Source organism: Ranitomeya imitator, chromosome 1, assembly GCF_032444005.1.
Source record: "Ranitomeya imitator isolate aRanImi1 chromosome 1, aRanImi1.pri, whole genome shotgun sequence".
Taxonomy (NCBI): Eukaryota; Metazoa; Chordata; class Amphibia; order Anura; family Dendrobatidae; genus Ranitomeya; species Ranitomeya imitator.
Window position 1 is genome coordinate 1,199,366,832 of NC_091282.1, and position 21,374 is coordinate 1,199,388,205.

A 21,374-nucleotide genomic window follows, 5' to 3' on the forward strand; every position below is an offset into this window, starting at 1 on the left:
AGAAGCCGCAGTACCACTCGTGACCACAGGAGGGAGCTCTGCCACAGAATTCACAACAGCCATGTTGCATTTGGAGAGCCACTGATGTGCCTAAACATTGAAACCCCCCACAAGTGACACCATTTTGGAAAGTAGACCCCCTAAGGAACTTATCTAGATGTGTGGTGAGCACTTTGACCCACCAAGGGCTTCACAGAAGTTTATAATGCAGAGCCGTAAAAATAAAGCAATAATTTTTTCCCACAAAAATTATTTTTTAGCCCCAGTTTTGTATTTTCCCAAGGGTAGCAGGAGAAATTGGACCGCAAAAGTTGTTGTCCAATTTGTCCTGAGTACGCTGATACCCGATATGTGGGGGGGGGGGGACCACCGTTTGGACACATGGGAGGGCTCGGAAGGGAAGGAGTGCCATTTGGAATGCAGACTTAGATGGAATGTTCTGCAGGCGTCACATTGCGTTTGCAGAGCCCCTAATGTACCTAAACAGTAGAAATCCCCCACAAGTGACACCATTTTGGAAAGTAGACCCCCTAAGGAACTCATCTAGATGTGTTGAGAGCTTTGAACCCCCAAGTGTTTCACTACAGTTTATAACGCAGAGCCGTGCAAATAAAAAATCTTTTTTTCCCACAAAAATTATTTTTTAGCCCCCAGTTTTGTATTTTCCCAAGAGTAACAGGAGAAATTGGACCCCAAAAGTTGTCCAATTTGTCCTGAGTACGCTGATACCTCATATATTGGGGTAAACCACTGTTTGGGCACACGGGAGAGCTCGGAAGGGAAGGAGCACTGTTTTACTTTTTTCAACGCAGAATTGGCTGGAATTGAGATTGGACGCCATGTCGCGTTTGGAGACCCCTGATGTGCCTAAACAGTGGAAACCCCCCAATTATAACTGAAACCCTAATGCAAACACACCCCTAACCCTAATCCCAATGGTAACGCTAACCACAACTCTAACCCAGACACACCCCTAACCCTAATCCCAACCCTATTCCCAACTGTAAATGTAGTTCAAACTCTAACCCTAACTTTAGCCCCAACCCTAACTGTAGCCTTAACCCTAGCCCCAACCCTAACCCTAGCCCCAACCCTAGCCCCAACACTAACCCTAGCCCTAACCCTAGCCCTAACCCTAGCACTAACCCTAGCCCTAACACTAACCCTAGCCCTAACCCTAGCCCTAACCCTAATGGGAAAATTGAAATAAATAAATTTTTTTTTATTTTACCCTAACTAAGGGGTTGATGAAGGGGGGTTTGATTTACTTTTATAGCGATTTATTTAGCGGATTTTTATGATTGGCAACCGTCACACACTGAAAGACGCTTTTTATTGCAAAAAAATATTTTTTGCGTTACCACATTTTGAGAGCTATAATTTTTCCATATTTGAGTCCACAGAGTCATGTGAGGTCTTCTTTTTTGCAGGACGAGTTGACGTTTTTATTGGTAACATTTTCTGGCATGTGACATATTTTGATCTCTTTTTATTCCGATTTTTGTGAGGCAGAATGATAAAAAAACAGCTATTCATGAATTTCTTTTGGGGGAGGAGTTTATACCGTTCCGCGTTTGGTAAAATTTATAAAGCAGTTTTATTCTTTGGGTCAGTACGATTACAGTGATATCTCATTTATATCATTTTTTTATGTTTTGGCGCTTTTATACGATAAAAACTATTTTATAGAAAAAATAATTATTTTGGCATCGCTTTATTCTCAGGACTATAACTTTTTTATTTTTTTGCTGATGATGCTGTATGGCAGCTCGATTTTTGCGGGACAAGATGACGTTTTCAGCGGTACCATGGTTATTTATTTTTTACTTTGTCCCGGGGGGGGGGGGGGGGGACATCACAGATCGCTGATCTGACAGTTTGCACAGCACTCTGTCAGATCAGCGATCTGACTTACAGCACTGCAGGCTTCACGGTGCCTGCTTTGGTAAGCCACCTTCCTCCCTGCAGGGCCCGGATGCCGCAGCCATTTTGGATCCGGGCCTGCTGCAGGAGGAGAGGTAAGAGACCCTCGCAGCAACGCGATCACATCGCGTTGCTGCGGGGGTCTCAGGGAAGCCCGCAGGGAGCCCCCTCCCTGCGCAATGCTTCCCAATACCGCCGGCACACCGCAATCATGTTTGATCGTGGTGTGCCGGGGGTTAATGTGCCGGGGGCCGTCCGTGACCGCTCCTAGCACATAGTGCCGGATGTCAGCTGCGATAGGCAGCTGACACCCGGCCGCGATCGGCCACGCTCCCCTCGTGAGCGCGGCTGATCCACTATGATGTACTATCCCGTCGGTGGTCATACGGGCCCACCCCAAAAAATCTTTTTTGTCCCATACAGATTGTATCAAAACCATCTAAAAAGACCTTTAAACAAGTGCTGAGAAACTAGCAAATAGTTAATCTGCGCCAGTGGCTTAACGAGAATCCAATGAACCTCGATGGAAAATATGGACCTAGGACCTACGGGGAACGGTTAAAGGATCTGGGAATGTTTAGCTTGCAAAAAAGAAGACTGAGAGGAGACTTAAAGTAAACCTGTCAGCAGTTTTGGCCGCTATAAGACGCGGCCACCACTTTTCAGGGCTTATATACAGCATTCTATAATGCTCTGGATGAGCTCCCGGTCCGACCTGAAAATAAGTTTTATTATACTCACGGGGGGGGGGGGGGGGGATAGGGGGGGCGGTCCGGTGCAGAGGAAAGTACTGCAGTGCGCAGGTGGCGGGAAAGGTCAGAGAGGCCCGGCGCCTGTGCACTGCAGTACTTGTACAGACAAAGTACGCCTGCACAGGAGCGCAATGCCGGGGAGCGATGAAGCAACAGGAGGGCAGCGATCATAAGAAGATGGGAGGTGCCGGACCCAGACATGCGACACCCTTCGGACCGGACTGCCCCCCGGGTGAGTATAATAAAACTGATTTTTCTTATCTTTCAGGTCACACCAGGGGCTTATCTACAGCATTATAGAATGCTGTATATACAGTGCCATGAGAAAGTATTCGGCTCCCTTGAACTTTTCAACCTTTTCTCACATATCATGCTTCAAACATAAAGATACCAAAAGTACTTTTTTGGTGAAGAATCAACAACAAGTGGAACACAATTGTGAAGTTCAACGAAATTTATTGGTTATTTTACATTTTTGTGGAAAATCAAAAACTGAAAAGTCGGGCGTGCAATATTATTCGGCCCCTTTAACTTAATACTTTGTTGCGCCACCTTTTGCTGCGATTACAGCTGCAAGTCTCTTGGGGTATGTCTCTATCAGTTTTGTACATCGAGAGACTGAAATTCTTGCCCATTCGTCCTTTGAAAACAGCTCGAGCTCAGTGAGGTTTGATGGAGATCGTTTGTGAACAGCAGTTTTCAGCTCTTTCCACAGATTCTCGATTGGATTGACGTCTGGACTTTGACTTGGCCATTCTAACACCTGGATACGTTTATTTGTGAACCATTCCATTGTAGATTACACAGCACAGCCCCCATAGAATGTAATACAGCACAGCCCCCATAGAATGTAATAGAACCAGCCCCCATAGAATGTAATGCAGCACAGCCCCCATAGAATGTATTGCAGCCAGCCCCCATAGAATGTTATACAGCACAGCCCCATTGAATGTAAAATAGCACAGCCCCCATAAAATGTAATACAGCCCCCCTCAATTGCCCCACAATCCAGTTATCACTCACTGATATATATTTAAAAAAAACACTCTACTCACCTCTCCTCATGCCCCGTGCTGCTCCTGGCTCCGGTCTCAGCAGCTGCAGTCTGCCCGCCCGACACACAGCAGGTACCCGATGATATGACGCCAGGGCGAGGCAGAGCGGGGAATGATGGGAGAGGGAGCGACAGCGGACACTTTCTCCTCCATCATTGCATTCAACTGTATCGGCATCATAGACGCCGGAATAGTTGAATGCGGGGCGGGCGATCGGGGGGTCGAGTCGGCGCTGACGGGAGGAGTCGGCCCTGGCGCCGCTGATAGCAGCAGCATCCCACTTCTGGCACCGGCCCCTCTGGCATTTGCCAGAAGTGTCCGATGGCCAGTCCGGCCCTGGGGTGCAGGTAGGAGAGCGGCCATAGCTCCTATATATGAGGGTGCAGGTAGGAGAGCAGTCATAGCTCCTATATATTAGGGTGCAGGTAGGAGAGCAGCCATAGCTCCTATATATGAGGGTGCAGGTAGGAGAGTGGCCATAGCTCCTATATATGAGGGTGCAGGAAGGAGAGCGGCCATAGCTCCTATATATGAGGGAGCAGGTAGGAGGGCAGCCATAGCTCCTATATATGAGGGTGCAGGTAGGAGAGCGGCCATAGCTCCTATATATGAGGTAACAGGTAGAAGAGTGGCCATTGCTGCTATATATGAGGTAACAGGTAGAAGATCGGCCATAGCTGCTATATATGAGGGTGCAGGAAGGAGAGCGGCCATAGCTCCTATATATGAGGGTGCAGGTAGGAGAGCGGCCATAGCTCCTATATATGAGGTAACAGGTAGGAGAGCAGCCATAGCTGCTATATATGAGGTAACAGGTAGGAGAGCGGCCATAGCTCCTATATATGAGGTAACAGGTAGAAGAGTGGCCATTGCTGCTATATATGAGGTAACAGGTAGAAGATCGGCCATAGCTGCTATATATGAGGTAACCGGTAGGAGAGTGGCCATAGCTCCTATATATGAGGTAACCGGTAGGAGAGTGGCCATAGCTCCTATATATGAGGTAACAGGTAGAAGAGTGGCCATTGCTGCTATATATGAGGTAACAGGTAGAAGAGTGGCCATTGCTGCTATATATGAGGTAACCGGTAGGAGAGTGGCCATAGCTCCTATATATGAGGTAACAGGTAGAAGAGTGGCCATTGCTGCTATATATGAGGTAACAGGTAGAAGATCGGCCATAGCTGCTATATATGAGGTAACAGGTAGGAGAGTGGCCATTGCTGCTATATATGAGGTAACAGGTAGAAGAGTGGCCATTGCTGCTATATATGAGGTAACAGGTAGAAGATCGGCCATAGCTGCTATATATGAGGTAACAGGTAGAAGAGTGGCCATTGCTGCTATATATGAGGTAACAGGTAGAAGAGCGGCCATTGCTGCTATATATGAGGTAACAGGTAGAAGAGTGGCCATTGCTGCTATATATGAGGTAACAGGTAGAAGATCGGCCATAGCTGCTATATATGAGGTAACAGGTAGAAGATCGGCCATAGCTGCTATATATGAGGTAACAGGTAGGAGAGTGGCCATTGCTGCTATATATGAGGTAACAGGTAGAAGATCGGCCATAGCTGCTATATATGAGGTAACAGGTAGGAGAGTGGCCATTGCTGCTATATATGAGGTAACAGGTAGGAGAGTGGCCATTGCTGCTATATATGAGGTAACAGGTAGAAGATCGGCCATTGCTGCTATATATGAGGTAACAGGTAGGAGAGTGGCCATTGCTGCTATATATGAGGTAACAGGTAGAAGATCGGCCATAGCTGCTATATATGAGGTAACAGGTAGGAGAGCAGCCATTGCTGCTATATATGAGGTAACAGGTAGAAGATCGGCCATTGCTGCTATATATGAGGTAACAGGTAGAAGAGCGGCCATAGCTCCTATATATGAGGGAGCAGGTAGGAGGGCAGCCATAGCTCCTATATATGAGGGTGCAGGTAGGAGAGCGGCCATAGCTCCTATATATGAGGTAACAGGTAGAAGAGTGGCCATTGCTGCTATATATGAGGTAACAGGTAGAAGAGTGGCCATTGCTGCTTTATATGAGGTAACAGGTAGAAGATCGGCCATAGCTGCTATATATGAGGTAACAGGTAGGAGAGTGGCCATTGCTGCTATATATGAGGTAACAGGTAGAAGAGTGGCCATAGCTTGTATATATGAGGTAACAGGTAGGAGAGCGGCCATAGCTGCTATATATGAGGTAACAGGTAGAAGAGTGGCCATAGCTGCTATATATGAGGTAACCGGTAGGAGATCGGCCATAGCTGCTATATATGAGGTAACAGGTAGAAGAGTGGCCATAGCTGCTATATATGAGGTAACCGGTAGGAGAGTGGCCATAGCTCCTATATATGAGGTAACAGGTAGAAGAGTGGCCATTGCTGCTATATATGAGGTAACAGGTAGAAGATCGGCCATAGCTGCTATATATGAGGTAACAGGTAGAAGAGTGGCCATAGCTGCTATATATGAGGTAACCGGTAGGAGAGTGGCCATAGCTGCTATATATGAGGTAACAGGTAGGAGAGTGGCCATTGCTGCTATATATGAGGTAACAGGTAGGAGAGCAGCCATTGTTGCTATATATGAGGTAACAGTTAGAAGATCGGCCATAGCTGCTATATATGAGGTAACAGGTAGAAGAGTGGCCATTGCTGCTATATATGAGGTAACAGGTAGAAGATCGGCCATAGCTGCTATATATGAGGTAACAGGTAGGAGAGTGGCCATTGCTGCTATATATGAGGTAACAGGTAGAAGAGTGGCCATAGCTTGTATATATGAGGTAACAGGTAGGAGAGCAGCCATTGCTGCTATATATGAGGTAACAGGTAGAAGATCGGCCATAGCTGTTACATATGAGGTAACAGGTAGAAGATCGGCCATTGCTGCTATATATGAGGTAACAGGTAAGAGAGTGGCCATTGCTGCTATATATGAGGTAACAGGTAGAAGAGTGGCCATAGCTCCTATATATGAGGGTGCAGGTAGGAGAGCGGCCATAGCTCCTATATATGAGGTAACAGGTAGAAGAGTGGCCATTGCTGCTATATATGAGGTAACAGGTAGAAGAGTGGCCATTGCTGCTATATATGAGGTAACAGGTAGAAGATCGGCCATAGCTGCTATATATGAGGTAACCGGTAGGAGAGTGGCCATTGCTGCTATATATGAGGTAACAGGTAGAAGATCAGCCATAGCTGCTATATATGAGGTAACAGGTAGAAGAGTGGCCATTGCTGCTATATATGAGGTAACAGGTAGAAGATCAGCCATAGCTGCTATATATGAGGTAACAGGTAGAAGAGTGGCCATTGCTGCTATATATGAGGTAACAGGTAGAAGAGCGGCCATTGCTGCTATATATGAGGGAACAGGTAGAAGAGTGGCCATTGCTGCTATATATGAGGTAACAGGTAGAAGATCGGCCATAGCTGCTATATATGAGGTAACAGGTAGAAGAGCGGCCATTGCTGCTATATATGAGGTAACAGGTAGAAGAGTGGCCATAGCTTCTATATATGAGGTAACAGGTAGAAGAGTGGCCATTGCTGCTATATATGAGGTAACAGGTAGAAGAGCGGCCATTGCTGCTATATATGAGGGAACAGGTAGAAGAGTGGCCATTGCTGCTATATATGAGGTAACAGGTAGAAGATCGGCCATAGCTGCTATATATGAGGTAACAGGTAGAAGAGCGGCCATTGCTGCTATATATGAGGTAACAGGTAGAAGATCAGCCATAGCTGCTATATATGAGGTAACAGGTAGAAGAGTGGCCATTGCTGCTATATATGAGGTAACAGGTAGAAGATCAGCCATAGCTGCTATATATGAGGTAACAGGTAGAAGAGTGGCCATTGCTGCTATATATGAGGTAACAGGTAGAAGAGCGGCCATTGCTGCTATATATGAGGGAACAGGTAGAAGAGTGGCCATTGCTGCTATATATGAGGTAACAGGTAGAAGATCGGCCATAGCTGCTATATATGAGGTAACAGGTAGAAGAGCGGCCATTGCTGCTATATATGAGGTAACAGGTAGAAGAGTGGCCATAGCTTCTATATATGAGGTAACAGGTAGGAGAGCAGCCATTGCTGCTATATATGAGGTAACACACAAAAGGTTGATACATAAAATGAGAATAATGGGGATAGGGGAAAATATGTGCAAGTGGGTTGAGAGCTGGCTCAGGGATAGGAAACAAAGGGTGGTTATTAATGGAGCACACTCGGACTGGGTAGCGGTTAGCAGTGGGGTACCACAGGGGTCAGTATTGGGCCCTCTTCTTTTTAACATATTTATTAATGACCTTGTAGGGGGCATTCAGAGTAGAATTTCAATATTTGCAGATGACACTAAACTCTGCAGGGTAATCAATACAGAGGAGGACAATTTTATATTACAGGATGATTTATGTAAACTAGAAGCTTGGGCTGATAAATGGCAAATGAGCTTTAATGGGGATAAATGTAAGGTCATGCACTTGGGTAGAAGTAATAAGATGTATAATTATGTGCTTAATTCTAAAACTCTGGGCAAAACCGTCAATGAAAAAGACCTGGGTGTATGGGTGGATGACAAACTTAAATTCAGTGGCCAGTGTCAGGCAGCTGCTACAAAGGCAAATAAAATAATGGGATGCATTAAAAGAGGCATAGATGCTCATGAGGAGAACATAATTTTACCTCTATACAAGTCACTAGTTCGACCACACTTAGAATACTGTGCACAGTTCTGGTCTCCGGTGTTTAAGAAAGACATAGCTGAAGTGGAGCGGGTGCAGAGAAGAGCGACCAAGGTTATTAGAGGACTGGGGGGTCTGCAATACCAAGATAGGTTATTACACTTGGGGCTATTTAGTTTGGAAAAACGAAGACTAAGGGGTGATCTTATTTTAATGTATAAATATATGAGGGGACAGTACAAAGACCTTTCTGATGATCTTTTTAATCATAGACCTGAAACAGGGACAAGGGGGCATCCTCTGCGGTTGGAGGAAAAAAGGTTTAAGCATAATAACAGACGCGGATTCTTTACTGTAAGAGCAGTGAGACTATGGAACTCTCTGCCGTATGATGTTGTAATGAGTGATTCATTACTTAAATTTAAGAGGGGACTGGATACCTTTCTGGAAAAGTATAATGTTACAGGGTATATACACTAGATTCCTTAATAGGGCGTTGATCCAGGGAACTAGTCTGATTGCCGTATGTGGAGTCGGGAAGGAATTTTTTTCCCCAATGTGGAGCTTACTCTTTGCACATGGGGTTTTTTTGCCTTCCTCTGGATCAACAAGTTAGGTTAGGCTATGGGTTGAACTAGATGGACATATAGTCTTCCTTCAACCTTAATAACTATGTAACTATGTAACAGGTAGAAGATCGGCCATAGCTGCTACATATGAGGTAACAGGTAGAAGATCGGCCATTGCTGCTATATATGAGGAGGATGTAGGAGAACGGCAATAGCTGCTATATATGAGGTAACAGGTAAGAGAGTGGCCATTGCTGCTATATATGAGGTAAAAGGTAGAAGAGTGGCCATTGCTGCTATATATGAGGTAAGGCTACGTTCACACTAGCGTTCGGCTAGTGTGCGTCGCGCTAGCGTCGGGCGACGCAGCGGCGACGCACGCGTCATGCGCCCCTATGTTTAACATGGGGGACGCATGCGTTTTTGCTTGTTGCGTTTTCCGACACGTGCGTCTTTTTTGACGCTAGCATCGGACCAAGAAAACGCTACAAGTTGCATTTTTCTTGCGTCCGATTTTCGTCAAAAAACGATGCACGCGTCGAAAAACGCACGCGTTTTTCGGTGCATTGTGCGTCGCGTCGCCGACGCAGCGGCGCACAACGCTAGTGTGAACGTAGCCTAACAGGTAGAAGATCGGCCATAGCTTCTATATATGAGGTAACAGGTAGGAGAGCAGCCATTGCTGCTATATATGAGGTAACAGGTAGAAGATCGGCCATAGCTGCTACATATGAGGTAACAGGTAGAAGATCGGCCATAGCTGCTATATATGAGGTAACAGGTAGGAGAGCAGCCATTGCTGCTATATATGAGGTAACAGGTAGAAGATCGGCCATAGCTGCTATATATGAGGTAACAGGTAGAAGAGCGGCCATTGCTGCTATATATGAGGTAACAGGTAGGAGATCGGCCATATTATTATTATTATTATTATTATTTATTATTATAGCGCCATTTATTCCATGGCGCCTTACATGTGAGACCATATCTGCTTTATATGAGGAGGATGTAGGAGAACGGCAATAGCTGCTATATATGAGCTAACAGGTAGGAGAGCGGCCATTGCTTCTATATATGAGGAGGATGTAGGAGAACGGCCAAAGCTCTTATATATGAGGGAACAGGTAGGAGAGCAGCCATTGCTGCTATATATGAGGTAACAGGTAGAAGATCGGCCATAGCTGCTACATATGAGGTAACAGGTAGAAGATCGGCCATTGCTGCTATATATGAGGAGGATGTAGGAGAACGGCAATAGCTGCTATATATGAGGTAACAGGTAGGAGAGCGGCCATTGCTTCTATATATGAGGAGGATGTAGGAGAACGGCCAAAGCTCTTATATATGAGGGAACAGGTAGGAGAGCGGCTATTAATTCTATATATGAGAATCTACAGCCTCAGCTGCAGATAGTTGCATGTCCAGGATTGTGCATGTATGCAGAAAGCCCAGGCCATAGCAAGCCGCCGCTCCCCACCACGCGGCGCTGAGTCAAGGCCGCCATGACAGGGGTTTGGAGAGGGGGGTGAGTTACTTTAAGGGGGTGGGTTTATGTAGATGGGGGGTTTATAGGGCCAGATGGGGGTGGAGTCGGGCACTTTCCCGCTCAGAGCTGCAGTGAGTTGTTCCCCCGCTGCAGTACTTACCATAGGATCAGTAGCGCAGGTGTTGGAGGCCCTCCGGCAGGTGGCAGAGAGGCAGCCGCCTGGTTAGCTAGAGAACCAGGTGGCCGGGATCCTAAGAGGCAGCAGCTTGTCGGCGTCGGGAGATTCTGGAGGAACGCGGCGGTCCCGACGGGTAAGTCCCCCTGAATGGCTGTCTCCGGGCGTACCACACAGGCCTTAGCGCCGACACAGGAGCCCCTCCGGGGACCCTCCGGGCCGGGTGCCTGCCTGCAAGCGCCCCAGCAGGCCCCGGTCTGGGAGGAGTCCGCCAGCCGGGCTGAGGCCTACGGCGTCATGCGGGCCTTCTCCTCCTGTGCTGGGGGCGGAGCCTGCACGTGCCACTGCTGCAGTAAATGCCAGGGATGTCACGGCAGGTCGCCGGGGTAACGCGCCTGGCGGGCGACCTGCTTCTTCGCCTGGTGTGCGACAGCGTGGGATTTCCGCAGCAGATGCAGCGGCAGGTAGCAGCTCAGTGGACTCGGGCCTGCTGGACCTGCCAGAGGATGGTGGTTCTCCTGCACGTCAGCCTAGGACAGCCGGCGAGGGCTCACGGCACATATCTGTTATGATCTGGTAATTCAGTACCACAATGGACATAGAAGTCAGAGCACATACAGTGACCTGACAATAACCCAAAAACATAGAACGAGCTCTGAGACGTGGGAACTCTGCTGACCGCAATCCCTAATCCTCTCCAACCACACTAGAGGCAGCCGTGGATTGCGCCTAACGCTCCCTATGCAACTCGGCACAGCCTGAGAAACTAGCTAGCCTGAAGATAGAAAATAAGCCTACCTTGCCTCAGAGAAATACCCCAAAGGAAAAGGCAGCCCCCACATATAATGACTGTGAGTTAAGATGAAAAGACAAACGAAAAGATGAAATAGATTTAGCAAAGTGAGGCCCGACTTTCTGAACAGAGCGAGGATAGGAAAGGTAACTTTGCGGTCAACACAAAACCCTACAAACAACCACGCAAAGGGGGCAAAAAGACCCTCCGTACCGAACTAACGGCACGGAGGTACACCCTCTGCGTCCCAGAGCTTCCAGCAAGCAAGAAAAAACAAATAAGCAAGCTGGACAGAAAAAAACAGCAAACAAATAGCAAAAGCGGAACTTAGCTATGCAGAGCAGCAGGCCACAGGAACGATCCAGGAGGAAACAGGTCCAATACTAGAACATTGACTGGAGGCCAGGATCAAAGCACTAGGTGGAGTTAAATAGAGCAGCAGCTAACGACTTCACCACATCACCTGAGGAAGGAAACTCAGAAGCCGCAGTACCACTCTCCTCCACCAACGGAAGCTCACAGAGAGAATCAGCCGAAGTACCACTTGTGACCACAGGAGGGAGCTCTGCCACAGAATTCACAACAGTACCCCCACCTTGAGGAGGGGTCACCGAACCCTCACCAGAGCCCCCAGGACGACCAGGATGAGCCATATGAAAGGCACGAACAAGATCGGGAGCATGGACATCAGAGGCAAAGACCCAGGAATTATCTTCCTGAGCATAACCCTTCCACTTAACCAGATACTGGAGTTTCCGTCTTGAAACACGAGAATCCAAAATCTTCTCCACAATATACTCCAACTCCGCCTCCACCAAAACCGGGGCAGGAGGATCAACAGATGGAACCATAGGTGCCACGTATCTCCGCAACAATGACCTATGGAATACGTTATGAATGGAAAAAGAATCTGGAAGGGTCAGACGAAAAGACACAGGATTAAGAACCTCAGAAATCCTATACGGACCAATGAAACGAGGTTTAAACTTAGGAGAGGAAACCTTCATAGGAATATGACGAGAAGATAACCAAACCAAATCCCCAACACGAAGTCAGGGACCCACACAGCGTCTGCGATTAGCGAAACGTTGAGCCTTCTCCTGGGACAAGGTCAAATGGTCCACTACATGAGTCCAAATCTGCTGCAACCTGTCCACCACAGTATCCACACCAGGACAGTCCGAAGACTCAACCCGCCCTGAAGAGAAACGAGGATGGAACCCAGAGTTGCAGAAAAACGGCGAAACCAAGGTAGCCGAGCTGGCCCGATTATTAAGGGCGAACTCAGCCAAAGGCAAAAAGGACACCCAGTCATCCTGATCAGCAGAAACAAAGCATCTCAGATATGTTTCCAAGGTCTGATTGGTTCGTTCGGTCTGGCCATTAGTCTGAGGATGGAAAGCTGAGGAAAAAGACAAGTCAATGCCCATCCTAGCACAAAAGGCTCGCCAAAACCTCGAAACAAACTGGGAACCTCTGTCAGAAACGATATTCTCTGGAATGCCATGTAAACGAACCACATGCTGGAAGAACAATGGCACCAAATCAGAGGAGGAAGGTAATTTAGACAAGGGTACCAATTGGACCATCTTAGAGAAGCGATCACAAACCAACCAAATCACTGACATTTTTTGAGAGACGGGAAGATGTGAAATAAAATCCATAGAGATATGTGTCCAAGGCCTCTTCGGGACCGGCAAGGGCAAAAGCAACCCACTGGCACGAGAACAGCAGGGCTTAGCCCGAGCTCAAATCCCACAGGACTGCACAAAAGAACGCACATCCCGCGACAGAGATGGCCACCAAAAGGATCTAGCCACTAACTCTCTGGTACCAAAGATTCCAGGATGACCAGCCAACACCGAACAATGAACCTCAGAGATAACTTTATTCGTCCACCTATCAGGGACAAACAGTTTCTCCGCTGGGCAACGATCAGGTTTATTAGCCTGAAATTTTTGCAGCACCCGCCGCAAATCAGGGGAGATGGCAGACACAATTACTCCCTCTTTGAGAATACCCGCCGGCTCAGATAAACCCGGAGAGTCGGGCACAAAACTCCTAGACAGAGCATCCGCCTTCACATTTTTAGAGCCCGGAAAGTACGAAATCACAAAATCAAAACGGGCAAAAAACAGCGACCAACGAGCCTGTCTAGGATTCAACCGCTTGGCAGACTCGAGATAAGTCAAGTTCTTATGATCAGTCAAGACCACCACGCGATGCTTAGCTCCTTCAAGCCAATGACGCCACTCCTCGAATGCCCACTTCATGGCCAGCAACTCTCGATTGCCAACATCATAATTTCGCTCAGCAGGCGAAAACTTCCTGGAAAAGAAGGCGCATGGTTTCATCACCGAGCAATCAGAACTTCTCTGCGACAAAACAGCCCCTGCTCCAATCTCAGAAGCATCAACCTCGACCTGGAATGGAAGCGAAACATCTGGTTGACACAACACAGGGGCAGAAGAAAAACGACGCTTCAACTCTTGAATAGCTTCCACAGCAGCAGAAGACCAATTGACCACATCAGCACCCTTCTTGGTCAAATCAGTCAATGGTTTAGCAATACTAGAAAAATTGCAGATGAAGCGACGATAAAAATTAGCAAAGCCCAGGAACTTTTGCAGACTTTTCAGAGATGTCGGCTGAGTCCAATCATGGATGGCTTGGACCTTAACAGGGTCCATCTCGATAGTAGAAGGGGAAAAGATGAACCCCAAAAATGAAACCTTCTGAACACCAAAGAGACACTTTGATCCCTTCACAAGCAAAGAATTAGCACGCAGGACCTGAAACACCGTTCTGACCTGCTTCACATGCGACTCCCAATCATCCGAGAAGATCAAAATGTCATCCAAGTACACAATCAGGAATTTATTCAGGTACTCTCGGAAGATGTCATGCATAAAGGACTGAAACACTGATGGAGCATTGGCAAGTCCGAATGGCATTACTAGATACTCAAAATGGCCCTCGGGCGTATTAAATGCAGTTTTCCATTCATCGCCTCGCTTAATACGCACAAGATTATACGCACCACGAAGATCTATCTTGGTGAACCAACTAGCCCCCTTAATCCGAGCAAACAAATCAGATAACAACGGCAAGGGGTACTGAAATTTAATCGTGATCTAATTTAGAAGGCGGTAATCTATACAAGGTCTCAGCGAACCATCCTTCTTGGCCACAAAAAAGAACCCTGCTCCTAATGGCGACGATGACGGGCGAATATGCCCCTTCTCCAAGGACTCCTTCACGTAACTCCGCATAGCGGCGTGCTCAGGCACAGATAAATTAAACAGTCGACCCTTTGGGAATTTACTACCAGGAATCAAATCGATAGCACAATCACAATCCCTATGCGGAGGTAGGGTATCGGACTTGGGCTCATCAAATACATCCCGGTAATCAGACAAGAACTCTGGAACCTCAGAAGGGGTGGATGACGAAATAGACAGAAATGGGACATCACCATGTACCCCCTGACAACCCCAGCTGGACACAGACATGGATTTCCAATCTAATACTGGATTATGGACTTGTAGCCATGGCAACCCCAACACGACCACATCATGCAGATTATGCAACACCAGAAAGCGAATAACCTCCTGTTGTGCAGGAGCCATGCACATGGTCAGCTGGGTCCAGTACTGAGGCTTATTCTTGGCCAAAGGCGTAGCATCAATTCCTCTCAATGGAATAGGACACTGCAAGGGCTCCAAGAAAAACCCACAACGCCTAGCATACTCCAAGTCCATCAAATTCAGGGCAGCGCCTGAATCCACAAATGCCATGACAGAATAAGATGACAAAGAGCAGATCAAGGTAACGGACAAAAGAAATTTTGACTGTATAGTACCAATGGTGGCAGACCTAGCGAACCGCTTAGTGCGCTTAGGACAATCAGAGATAGCATGAGTGGAATCACCACAGTAGAAACACAGCCCATTCAGACGTCTGTGTTCTTGCTGTTCAACTCTGGTCAAAGTCCTATCGCACTGCATAGGCTCAGGTTTATGCTCAGATAATACCGCCAAATGGTGCACAGATTTACGCTCACGCAAGCGTCGGCCGATCTGAATGGCCAAAGACATAGACTCATTCAGACCAGCAGGCATAGGAAATCCCACCATGACATCTTTAAGGGCTTCAGAGAGACCCTTTCTGAAAATAGCTGCGAGCGCACCTTCATTCCATTGAGTGAGTACGGACCACTTTCTAAATTTCTGACAATATACCTCTATCTCATCCTGACCCTGACACAGAACCAGCAAATTTTTCTCTGCCTGATCCACTGAATTAGGTTCATCGTAAAGCAATCCGAGCGCCAGGAAAAACGCATCGATATTACTTAATGCAGGATCTCCTGACGCAAGAGAAAATGCCCAGTCCTGAGGGTCGCCACGTAAAAAAGAAATAATGATCCTAACTTGTTGAACTGGGTCACCAGAGGAGCGAGGTTTCAAAGCTAGAAATAGTTTACAATTATTTTTGAAACTCAGAAATTTAGTTCTATCTCCAAAAAACAAATCAGGAATAGGAATTCTTGGTTCCAACATAGAATTCTGAACCACAAAGTCTTGAATATTTTGTACTCTTGCCGTGAGCTGATCCACACATGAAGACAGACCTTTAATGTCCTGTTATGTTTGCTAATGACAGGTGTTATGAAGGCAATCCAGAAACACAGTGTGCTTAGCGATCAGAGCGCACACAGTGATCTGACAAATACCCCAAAATACAAGAACGAGCTCTGAGACGTGGAAACTCTGTAGACTGCACACCTGATCCTATCCTAAACAAAACTAAAAGCGGCTGTGGATTGCGCCTAACAACTACCTAGGCAACTCGGCACAGCCTAAGAAACTAGCTAGCCTGAAGATAGAAAAATAGGCCTGACTTGCCCCAGAGAAATTCCCCAAAGGAAAAGGCAGCCCCCCACATATAATGACTGTGAGTAAGATGAAAAGACAAAACGTAGGGATGAAATAGATTCAGCAAAGTGGGGCCCGATATTCTAGGACAGAGCGAGGACAGTAAAGCGAACTTTGCAGTCTACAAAAAACCCTAAAGCAAAACCACGCCAAGGGGGCAAAAAAAACCCACCGTGCCGAACTAACGGCACGGCGGTACACCCTTTGCGTCTCAGAGCTTCCAGCAAAACAAAAGACAAGCTGGACAGAAAAAAAGCAACAAAAAAGCAAAAAGCACTTAGCTATACAGAGCAGCAGGTCACAGGAACAATCAGGAGAAGCTCAGATCCAACACTGAAACATTGACAAGGAGCAAGGATAGCAGCATCAGGCGGAGTTAAGTAATGAAGCAGTTAACGAGCTCACCAGAACACCTGAGGGAGGAAGCTCAGAAGCTGCAGTACCACTTGTGACCACAGGAGTGAATTCAGCCACAGAATTCACAACAGTACCCCCCCCCCTTGAGGAGGGGTCACCGAACCCTCACCAGAGCCCCCAGGCCGACCAGGATGAGCCGCATGAAAGGCACGAACAAGATCGGAAGCATGAACATCAGAGGCAAAAACCCAGGAATTATCTTCCTGAGCATAACCCTTCCATTTAACCAGATACTGGAGTTTCCGTCTAGAAACACGAGAATCCAAAATCTTCTCCACAATATACTCCAATTCCCCCTCCAGCAAAACCGGGGCAGGAGGCTCAACAGATGGAACCATAGGTGCCACGTATCTCCGCAACAACGACCTATGGAATACATTATGTATGGAAAAGGAGTCTGGGAGGGTCAAACGAAAAGACACAGGATTGAGAACCTCAGAAATCCTATACGGACCAATAAAACGAGGTTTAAATTTAGGAGAGGAAACCTTCATAGGAATATGACGAGAAGATAACCAAACCAGATCCCCAACACGAAGTCGGGGACCCACACGGCGTCTGCGATTAGCGAAAAGTTGAGCTTTCTCCTGGGACAAGATCAAATTGTCCACTACCTGAGTCCAGATCTGCTGCAACCTATCCACCACAGAATCCACACCAGGACAGTCCGAAGACTCAACCTGTCCTGAAGAGAAACGAGGATGGAACCCAGAATTGCAAAAAAATGGAGAAACCAAGGTAGCCGAGCTGGCCCGATTATTAAGGGCGAACTCAGCCAACGGCAAAAAGGACACCCAATCATCCTGGTCTGCAGAAACAAAACATCTCAGATATGTTTCCAAGGTCTGATTGGTTCGTTCGGTCTGGTCATTAGTCTGAGGATGGAAAGCCGAGGAAAAGGATAGGTCAATGCCCATCCTACCACAAAAGGCTCGCCAAAACCTTGAAACAAACTGGGAACCTCTGTCAGAAACAATATTCTCAGGAATGCCATGCAACCGAACCACATGCTGAAAGAACAAAGGTACAAAATCAGAGGAGGAAGGCAATTTAGCCAAGGGCACCAGATGGACCATTTTAGAAAAGCGATCACAGACCACCCAAATGACTGACATCTTTTGAGAAATGGGAAGGTCAGAAATGAAATCCATCGAAATATGTGTCCAAGGCCTCTTTGGGACCGGCAAGGGCAAAAGCAACCCACTGGCACGAGAACAGCAGGGCTTAGCCCTAGCACAAATCCCACAGGACTGCACAAAAGTACGTACATCCCGTGACAGAGATGGCCACCAGAAGGATCTAGCCACTAACTCTCTGGTACCAAAGATTCCAGGATGACCAGCCAACACCGAACAATGAAGTTCAGAGATAAGTTTATTAGTCCACCTATCAGGGACGAACAGTTTCTCTGCTGGACAACGATCAGGTTTATTCGCCTGAAATTTTTGCAGCATCCGCCGCAAATCAGGGGAGATGGCAGACACAATGACTCCTTCCTTGAGGATACCCGCTGGCTCAGATAAACCCGGAGAGTCGGGCACAAAACTCCTAGACAGAGCATCCGCCTTCACATTTTTAGAGCCCGGAAGGTACGAAATCACAAAGTCGAAGCGGGCAAAAAATAACGACCAACGGGCCTGTCTAGGATTCAAGCGCTTGGCAGACTCGAGATAAGTCAAGTTCTTATGATCAGTCAATACCACCACGCGATGCTTAGCTCCTTCAAGCCAATGACGCCACTCCTCGAATGCCCACTTCATGGCCAGCAACTCTCGATTGCCCACATCATAATTACACTCAGCGGGCGAAAACTTCCTGGAAAAGAAAGCACATGGTTTCATCACTGAGCAATCAGAACCTCTCTGTGACAAAACCGCCCCTGCTCCAATCTCAGAAGCATCAACCTCGACCTGGAACGGAAGAGAAACATCTGGCTGACACAACACAGGGGCAGAACAAAAACGACGCTTCAACTCCTGAAAAGCTTCCACAGCAGCAGAAGACCAATTAACCAAATCAGCACCCTTCTTGGTCAAATCAGTCAATGGTTTGGCAATGCTAGAAAAATTACAGATGAAGCGACGATAAAAATTAGCAAAGCCCAGGAACTTTTGCAGACTTTTCAGAGATGTCGGCTGAATCCAATCCTGGATGGCTTGGACCTTAACTGGATCCATCTCGATAGTAGAAGGGGTAAAGATGAACCCCAAAAATGAAACTTTCTGCACACCGAAGAGACACTTTGATCCCTTCACAAACAAAGAGTTAGCACGCAGGACCTGAAAAACCATTCTGACCTGCTTCACATGAGACTCCCAATCATCTGAGAATATCAAAATGTCATCCAAGTAAACAATCAGGAATTTATCCAGATACTCACGGAAGATGTCATGCATAAAAGACTGAAACACAGATGGAGCATTGGCAAGTCCGAACGGCATCACTAGATACTCAAAATGACCCTCGGGCGTATTGAATGCAGTTTTCCATTCATCTCCTTGCCTGATTCTCACCAGATTATACGCACCACGAAGATCTATCTTAGTGAACCAACTAGCCCCCTTAATCCGAGCAAACAAGTCAGATAACAATGGCAAGGGATACTGAAATTTAACAGTGATCTTATTAGGAAGGCGGTAATCAATACACGGTCTCAGCGAACCATCCTTCTTGGCTACAAAGAAGAACCCTGCTCCCAGTGGTGATGATGATGGGCAAATATGTCCCTTCTCCAGGGATTCCTTCACATAACTGCGCATAGCGGCGTGTTCGGGCACTGATAAATTAAATAATCTACCTTTAGGGAATTTACTACCAGGAATCAAATTGATAGCACAATCACAATCCCTATGCGGAGGTAGAGCATCGGACTTGGGCTCTTCAAATACATCCTGATAATCAGACAAGAACTCTGGGACCTCAGAAGGGGTGGATGACGAAATCGACAAAAATGGAACATCACCATGTACCCCCTGACAACCCCAGCTGGATACCGACATGGAATTCCAATCCAATACTGGATTATGGGCTTGTAGCCATGGCAACCCCAACACGACCACATCATGCAGATTATGCAACACCAGAAAGCGAATAACTTCCTGATGTGCAGGAGCCATGCACATGGTCAGCTGGGCCCAGTATTGAGGTTTATTCTTGGCCAAAGGTGTAGCATCAATTCCTCTCAATGGAATAGGACACCGCAAAGGCTCCAAGAAAAACCCACAACGTTTAGCATAATCCAAATCCATCAGATTCAGGGCAGCGCCCGAATCCACAAACGCCATGACAGAAAACGACGACAAAGAGCATATCAAGGTGATGGACAGAAGGAATTTGGACTGTACAGTACCAATGACGGCAGACCTAGCGGACCGCTTAGTGCGCTTAGGACAATCAGAAATAGCATGAGTGGAATCACCACAGTAGAAACACAGACCATTCAGACGTCTGTATTCCTGCCGTTCAACTCTAGTCATAGTCCTATCGCACTGCATAGGCTCAGGTTTAACCTCAGGCAGTACCGCCAAATGGTGCACAGATTTACGCTCGCGCAAGCGTCGACCGATCTGAATGGCCAAAGACAAAGACTCATTCAAACCAGCAGGCATAGGAAATCCCACCATGACATCCTTAAGAGCCTCAGAGAGACCCTTTCTGAACAAAGCTGCCAGCGCAGATTCATTCCACTGAGTGAGTACTGACCATTTCCTAAATTTCTGACAATATACTTCTATATCATCCTGACCCTGGCACAAAGCCAGCAAATTTTTCTCAGCCTGATCCACTGAATTAGGCTCATCGTACAGCAATCCGAGCGGCAGGAAAAACGCATCGACACTACTCAATACAGGGTCTCCTGGCACAAGAGAAAATGCCCAGTCTTGAGGGTCGCCGCGCAAAAAAGAAATAATAATCAAAACCTGTTGAATAGGATTACCAGAAGAATGAGGTTTCAAGGCCAGAAATAGCTTACAATTATTTTTGAAACTTAGAAACTTAGTTCTATCTCCAAAAAACAAATCAGGAATAGGAATTCTTGGTTCTAACATAGATTTCTGATCAATAGTATCTTGAATATTGTACATTTATAACGAGATTATCCATTGAAGAGCACAGACCCTGAATATCCATGTCCACACCTGTGTCCAGAATCACCCAAATGTCTAGGGGAAAAAAAAAAAAGTGAACACAGAGCAGAAAAAAAAAAAAAATGATGTCAGAACTTTTTCTTTCCCTCTATTGAGAATCATTAGATTTGGCTCCTTGTACTGTTATGTTTGCTAATGACAGGTGTTATGAAGGCAATCCAGAAACACAGTGTGCTTAGCGATCAGAGCGCACACAGTGATCTGACAAATACCCCAAAATACAAGAACGAGCTCTGAGACGTGGAAACTCTGTAGACTGCACACCTGATCCTATCCTAAACAAAACTAAAAGCGGCTGTGGATTGCGCCTAACAACTACCTAGGCAACTCGGCACAGCCTAAGAAACTAGCTAGCCTGAAGATAGAAAAATAGGCCTGACTTGCCCCAGAGAAATTCCCCAAAGGAAAAGGCAGCCCCCC